This window comes from Coptis chinensis, chromosome 1 (genome assembly GCF_015680905.1).
Source record: "Coptis chinensis isolate HL-2020 chromosome 1, ASM1568090v1, whole genome shotgun sequence".
Lineage (NCBI taxonomy): Eukaryota > Viridiplantae > Streptophyta > Magnoliopsida > Ranunculales > Ranunculaceae > Coptis > Coptis chinensis.
Genome location: NC_141456.1, coordinates 14,834,799 through 14,843,608, shown reverse-complemented (window position 1 = coordinate 14,843,608; position 8,810 = coordinate 14,834,799).

Genomic DNA, 8,810 nt, shown 5'->3' with positions numbered 1-8,810 from the left:
GGAATATAGATACAACTGCATTAAACTAACCTCAAAGAATAATTAACGAGAAATCAAAACTTGGAAGCAAATACATCAAACTAATATCAAAAAATAATTGTCGGAAAATCATAAACTGGATGCAAATGCATTAAACTAACCCTCAAAGATTAAATTAACGGGAAATTAAAAACTGTATGCAACTGCATTGAACTAACCTCACATAAAAATTAAATATAAATTGGAAACATGATACAAATGCGTGGAACTAATCTTAAAGAATAATTAACGGAAAATCAGAAACCGGATGCAATTGCACTGAACTAATCTTAAAAAATAAACTGGATGCAAATGCATTGAACTAACCTCAAGAAATACTTAACAGGAAATTGGAAACTGGATGTAAATTCATTGAATTAACCTCAAACAATAATTAACAGGAAATTGGAAACTAGATGCAAATGCAATCTTATCAAATAATAAACGAGAAATCGAAAACTGTATGCAAATGCATTAAACTAATCTCACAAAATAATTAATCGGAAATCAGAAACTGGATGCAAATGCATTGAACTTATCTCAAAGAACAATTAACATGAAATTGAAAATTGGATGCAAATGTATTGAACTAACCACAAATAATAATTAACGAGAAATTGGAAACTAGATGCAACCGCATTGAACGTACTAACCTAAAAAAAATAATGGGAATCGGAAATTGGATTCAACTGCATTGAACTAACTTCAAAATATAAATAACGGAAAATCAGAAACTGGATGCAAATGCATTGAACTAACCTCAAAATATAGTTGGATTATATGTTGTGTTTTGCATTTAAAATTATGTTTATCTTATCTCTTTCTGTATGATTGGTAAGTCCTTGCTATTCAAGTAGCTTCAATATATACGAACTTCGCCTTATTAGGCAATCTCACAAAACTTCAATCAAACTTCTATTATTAAACAACTAAATGAAGTTGAAGGGTTTTATCAAATGTGAGTTTTTCTTTAATAGAGAGTGAGGTTTTCACATTATAAGAAATTTGGATGAGTGATCAATATAATATTAATATATAATAGTTTTGCATATTTACAAATATTTTTTAGAATAATTAATATAACAACACCTATTCGTAGATAATCTTTGCAGATTTCACATAGTTAGTCATGCATAATTTAAAGAATAATTAATGGGAAATCGGGAACTGGATAATCTTTGATGATCCAATATAGTAAATCAAACATAATTTATTTTTTATGTCATGTTTGCAAGGACACTACAGATGGATCAATAGAAATTTGTATTACACACCACATTGGATAATTAAAAGGAAATAAAAAAACTATATTCAAATACATAACTAAGCTAAAAGAGTAATTAACGGGAAATCAAAATTTTTATGCAAATGTAATAAACTAAACTCAAAAAGTAATTAACTATAAATCGAAAACTGGATGCAATTGCATTAAACTAACGTCAGAGAATAACTAATGGAAAATTAGAAATTGGATGCAAATCCTTGAAAAATATTTAATGAGAAATCTTAAACGGTATGCAAATATATTAAACAAGCCTCAAATAATAATTAATAGGAAACCAAAAACTGGATGCAAATGCATTGAATTAAACTCAAAAAATAATTAACAGAAAATAAAAAACCGAATGTAACCGCATTGAACTAACCTCATAGAATAATTGGTGGGAAATCAGAAACTAAATGCAAATATGCATTGAAATAACCACAAATAATAGTTAACGGAAAATCAGAAACCAAATGTAATTGCATAGAACTAACCTCAAAGCATAAATAATAAATTGGATGCAAGTGCATTGAACTAACCTCAAGAAATAATTAACGAAAAATCAGAAACTGGATGCAAATTTATTGAACTAACCTCAAACAATAATTAACTGGAAATCGGGAACTAGATACAAATGCAATCTTATCAAATAATAAACGAGAAATCGGAAACTGGATGCAAATGCATTAAACTAATCTCATAGAATAATTAATCAGAAAATCAGAAACTGGATGCAAATGCATTGAAATTATCTCAAAGAACAATTAACATGAAATTGAAAATTGGATGCAAATGTATTGAACTAACCACAAATAATAATTAACGAAAAATCGGAAGCTGGATGCAACTGCATTAAACTAACCTCAAAAATTAAAAAACGGAAATTGGAAATTGGATACAACTGCATGCATTCAACTAACCTCAAAATATAAATAACGGAAAATCAGAAACTAGATGCAGATATATTGAACTAATCTCAAAGAGTAATTAACGGGAGATTGGAACCTGGATGCAAATGCATTGAACTAATCTCAAAGACTAATTAACGAAACATCAAAAATTGGATGCAACTGTACTGAATTAATCTTAATGAATAACTAACAGGAAATTATAAAGTGGATGCAATTGCACTGAACTAACCTCAAATAATAATTAACGGGAAATCGGAAACTTGATGCAACTGCATTGAACTAACCTCAAAGTATAATTAATGAGAAATTGGAAACTGAATGCAATGTATTACATTGAACTAACCTCAAAGAATAATTAATAAAAAATCATAAACTTGATGTAAATGCATTGAACTAATAACCCTAAAACATGTTTGTATTATATGTAGGGGGAATAAATGTCTCAACAAATATAGTTTTGCATTTTAAGTAGTGTTTATCATAATTTTGTTATTATGATTAAGAATGTCATGCTATTCAAGTAGCTTCAATATTATCTTCGTCACATTGAGAATTCTCACAAAAACTTCAATCAAACTTCTATTATTAAATCTAACAACAAAAAGAAGTCGATAAGTTTTATCAAGGTTTGATGCTTTATTTTTATAGAGAGTGGTGCAAGAAATTTGAATGACTGATTAATATAATTTTCATATCTCATAGCTATGCATAGTTGTTAATATTTTTTACAATAATTTAATATAACGGCACCCGTTCGTAGGACGGGTTCGAAAGCTAGTGATTACAACCTACGTCTTAGCCCACACACGTGGCTCGAGGACCTGTCTTTTCACGATTCCGGAAAATGCGGTGACACATTTCTCTACCAACTGCTATGATTCTGTCACGTGCTAACCACGTGACAACTTTTGTTTCCCACCGGATCGTCATACAACACAACTCGAACTTTACGGTGTGCCAATCGCTCCACTTCACCAGCCGCTCTTCCACTCATGCTCAACACGTATTGCCGTTTTCTCTCAGCAGATCGCTTCAATGTACAACACAATCTACTGAAAGGGGGCTGTGTAAGGGAGTAATATTCTCATTAAAGAATATTAAGCACGCGTTAAGCATAAGTAGAGATTGCAGCGTACTCAGGACATCGTCCTCCAAGATCGACTCGCGAGCAGCTCGCTTCATGTAGGTGGTACACTTCAGCTCGCTCAAGAACGTTCCAAGAAGACTGAACGACTTAGAGCGGAATGCTTCGAATAAAGACACTTTCCCTAATCCAAGGGTAATCATCACCAAAGCCTTACCTGTACTTCCAATTATCGGAAATTATGAACTACTGCACCCACTCCCAATGATCACCGCCTTCCTACCATAACCAACCTAACACTCATTCGTAATCTCCACCCTACATATGTACAAAAGAGTACACGTGTCTCGAAGATCAATACTCTCTCGTGCCTATAAATACCACCTACATGAACTACGTGAGACCTGATTCTTCTCTCCCCCAGAATCAAGAGAAGATACGTAGGCAGCTCGCTCCTTAGCGAACTCGGTCTTTCCCAAATCCAAACCCTTTCTTCTTCTTCCCGTATATGTAAAGGAAAAACGCTCCTTTACAATTGTCTTCTAGTTTCTTTCTTTTGCATAGTTGATAGCCATCCCAAGAGCTAGGACTTCAGTGTCTGTGGCTGATGATGTTTGTACTTTCTGAACACAGCCTCCCAAAGGCAAACCCCTTGAATCCCTGCCAATAGCAGCAATGTGAGCATATGAGTGACCTGTCTTAAAAGCTGCATCAAAATTCAGCTTAATCCATCCTGGTGGTGGTAACATCCACTCTATCTCCTTAGATATTCTATCATAAACAAACTCTTCAGCCAGTGCCTGTGGGATGGGATCTTTATAAGCATTGAACCAATACTTATTAGTGGTGTAAGCATGGAGAAGTACAGATTCAGGAGATGTTCTGATTTTGTTAAAGAGAAGGTTGTTCCTGACCTGCCAAATGGCATCCAAGATAGATATGAATAGCATAGCTTGAGATGGTTCAGTAGATAAGTCAGAGTTTCTAATATTCAAACAACATTGAAACCAGTCTCCAGGATCAAAATCATTGGCATCTACTCTGAGATTCAGTTGGGATGAGAACCAAATTCCCCTAGATCATTCACAAAGGAAGAAGATGTGTTTAGAGTCCTCTGAAGTACTGCCACAATGGCAGCACATGGGTTCTATGTTGAGATGGTGTTTAATGAAGATTGTCAGTGGTAGGGATTATGTTTTTGAGAATCTTCCAAGTGAACAGTTGTACTCTAGCAGGAATAGGTAACTTCCAGAGAGCTGTTAGGTTCTTATTCCAAGTTTGATCTGAGGTTTGACCAGAGGCTGGCTCATTCCACCCTTTGCATCCCCCAGTTGAGAAATGATAGGCAGATTTTGTATAAAAAATGCCCTTTTTATTCCCTAGCCATATGAGTTTGTCTTGTGGAGATGGCCGAAGGTGGATATTTTTTATGGCTGCTCTGAGAGGGGGTTGCAATTGATTCAGGATGTCTCCATTCCACTCTCCAAAGTCGATCATAGCATCTTGAACTGTATAAATGCCTTCAAACCTATTATCCTCCAATTCATCTGGTGCCATGACTTTATTAATAGGAACCCAAGGATCCTTCCAGAAATCGATCCTTCTGCCATCTCCAATTCTAGATGAACAAGGACCTATGTTTTTCGTGGAGATTGGGCTCAGTATGCAGAGGACAACCAACTCAAGAAGGGGGACAAAGTCAGAATTGAACGTGACCTGGGTATCTCGTTTTTCATTGCATGTCGCTAAGTTCATCCAAAAGACCAAGAATGTTTTTTATAATATAAATCATCCAGAAGAATAATGTATTCTTAAATATTCACACAATATTAATTTGTGTTGTTAGTAGGGGTGCTAGTTTTTTGTTTGATATGTTCAAAATAATTCGTACAAAAGATTTACAAAGAATTTAGAGGTCAAGTGCCGCACTGCCCAAGCCCCTTAATAGTAAAACCAATCTAAGACCACTAATATATTGAGCAGTTGAGACTTCTCCCAGGGAAACCCGTCAGCCACCTTTTTTTTTCCCCTCTAATGTGACACATTGGTGTTTTTTTTGGCCAAAAACAATCATTCGGCATAAAATAAAAGAAATCCACGCCCATTTTTAATTATTCGCCCATAATAATAACCCAAAAAACATTCAAACCCATCGTAAAAAAAAACCTCCCATCTCTCATCGCATGAAATAACTTGGAATATATTACTGGAGTGATTAAAAGTGAATGACGGATAGTACTTGGAATATATCAAAAATTTGGATTTGGAAACATTCGGAATTACAGAAATTCCGAAATCCTGAACTATGGCTAACAGCCCCCTAACACTAATACATAATGACATATAGTTTACAACCATATTAAAAACTATGATATCAACTAAATCTATGGTCAATCTAGTTTGGTCAGCCTTTCGTATTATATTTTAGTTATTACTTCATTAACAAGTTTGGAATGTTACATGAGTTGTATATATATCCATGGTAGGGAGCTAATATCTACCAAAAATCAGCTTTAGTGTAGTGTGTAAGTCCGCTTTTGGATTGCGTATGTCATTTATATATGTCGACATGGCCAACCCACCGTGTATACACCGTGTATATATATATTCCATCAATCAAGTGTTGTGCAAATATAGCGCACTTTCACTTTTTTTGCACTCACTTATAAATGCATGTCATCAATCAAGTGTTGTGCATTCATTCTAGCGCACGCTCACTTGAATCACTAAATTCGAATGAAACAAACGCATCGCGCGTGCCAGAATGCCTAGTATAAACTTAAGTTAATAAAATAAGTACGAACACCCCAAATTTCACCTACAAAATGAATTAAAATCTAGTTTTTTGTAAATAGGATCTAATGACAATAAAGATAATCTCTACAAAAAATGAGTCGTTTGATAATTTTTAACAATGACAAAAAATGATTGCAAAACCTCGACATTTTTGGGTTGTTAGATTTTTTTAAAAAAAAGTTGACAACAATTTTTATCTAGGTTAGAGGATATCAAACGAGCTGATTTTTTGTAGAGGTGATTTTTTATAGTCAGTAGATCATGTCTACAAAAAATTGGATTTTAATTCATTTTTGTAGATAAAGTATTTGGGTGTTCGTACTTTTTTTGTTAACTTAAGTATGTACTTCTAAGAGAATTCATGTATATAGTCCCTCTCTAAAATGTACGTATAAGAGAATTCATGTATATTGTCGTCTGTTGCAACTTAACGCATATAACTTATTTTTAGCAGCTGCCACACAAGGCCACAAATTTGGCTGTGTTTATAACACCAGCCACATTTAAGAGCCTTATAGCAGTCCCATTGGAATTGTTTTTTAGTGTTTGGGGTGCTATATGACTTTTACCTGCTCTAAAGCTTATTGTATAGCATCACGATATGAATTGTTTGACAAAATTCCTCAAAGAAATATTCTTTCTCTTTTTAACTAGTATTGTCTTTTGATGATGCTATTCCTACTAGTTCAACATCAGATGTATCTATGCCAAACTCAATCACTACTCAAGCTTTGGCTCATTAACCTTTTAATTACACTAGCCTCTTGTATGGGGACAAGCCACGTAAGGCCCACCAAAAAATAACTATAAATAGTAAACGTGGAGCTTATGATGTTGACAAAAATAATTTTTTAAAAATAAAAAATGACGAATTTACCCATACAAAAATTTAAAAAAAAAAACTATTTTAAATAGTGAAATTATCAAATTGCCCCTGGGCCGTACACCAAAACATTGTTCATCAACTCCCATATTTTTCTACCTAGTAAAGATATTTAGTTTGGATACTTATTAGAGGGAGTGACTCTCAATGACAAAACTGCCAAAAAAGTAACTCTCAAGGACAACTTTTTTTTTTCCGTAACTCACAAGGACCGGATAGATGAAAGGTCAAGTATACCCTTGACGCGAAATAAAAAACAGATCGAGTAGATGAAATGTCAAGTATACCCCTGACACGAAATAATTAACGGCCCGGCCCAGACATAACGATCCGGTGTATTTAGTATGAACATTGAATGTTCATAGTCCTTGGATATGAAAATTGATTGGGTATAAACATTCAATGTTCATAATTCTTTTGGTATGAACGTTTATAGTCCTTGGATATGAACATTGATTGGGTATGAACATTGATTGAGTATAAACATTCGATGTTCATAGTCCTTTGGTATGAACATTGATTGGATATGAACATTGAATGTTCATACATCAATATATTGTATAATGTACATTCACCTATTTGGATATGAACAATCATTGTTCATACACCAGCAGAAGGTATGAACACTCATTGTTCATAGTAAAATGACATAAAGGGTAAAATCGGAAAATATTTATTTTAAATCCGGGTAATTTGTCCTTGAGGGTTATTTTCACAGAAGGGTATAACTGACATTTAAAAAAAGTAAAAGGGTCGAGCCAACTTATTTTGTCCTTGAGGGTTCCTAATTTTGAAATAGTGGGTTCGTGAGCTACTTTTCCCCAAAATTTGTCTTTGTGAGTTACTCACAAAAAACAGTGTCCTCTAGAGTTACTTTTTCCTCAAATTGGTCATCTGGTCTATTTTCTTGTACTTATTATTTGTTTCTTTAAAAAAGATTATAGCAAGTTTGCAACCAGAAAATAACGTTTGTTTTTGTCATATTTCAAATGGTTTTATAATTAATATTAATTAACAACTCACTGATTCAACCAATGACTCACTGGTTGGACCATCAACCCAGTGACCCAGTCTCTTAACTGGGTCAGTGGCCGGACTGGGTCTGATAACTATGTTTATTAGTGTTTGCTACTTATAAGGGCATTTCCAATGGGGGGTGTAAACCGTATAGAGTGAAAATTTTACACCCCAAATATAAAAAAAACTCTCTCCAATGGGGGTGCTAAACCGTAGGTAATAGTGTATTAGCTAATAGAGAGGGTGGGGAATTCCCCCTCTCGCTATTAGTTAATAAAAATCCCGGACGTCACTTAAAATAACGTCTGTTTAACTTAAAAACTCGGACGTCACTTCAACACACGTTTGAAGCTTTATTTTTTAACTCGGTCGTCACTCCAAGTGACGTCCCAGTTTAAATTAAAGAGGGACGTCACTTGGAGTGACGTCCGAGTTTAAAATTTATTTTTTTTACATTCTTCCATTGGAGAGTATAGAGTGTGGATATTTATGAGCTATATAATACTATACAATTAGAGGTGTAAAATCCTAATGGCACCTACGTGGAGCCTAGGTGGAGGTGTAATTTTACACCCCCCATTGGAGATGCCCTAAGTTTTTGTAAGTTAAGTTTTTATATTTACACTTTTGGCACTTATAAGAAGCAAAAAAATACTAAATAAAGAGAGTCTAACACTTATAAGTAGGGCAGGGAATCGGGTCGGGTTTGATCCGAATCAGACTCGACCTGACCCCGAATAGTTTGGATTCGGGTCGATTTTTATATCTGTTTACTTATTCAGGTCGGAGTCGGGTTTGTTGGATTCGGATTCGGGTTCGGATATATTTTTTAAACTT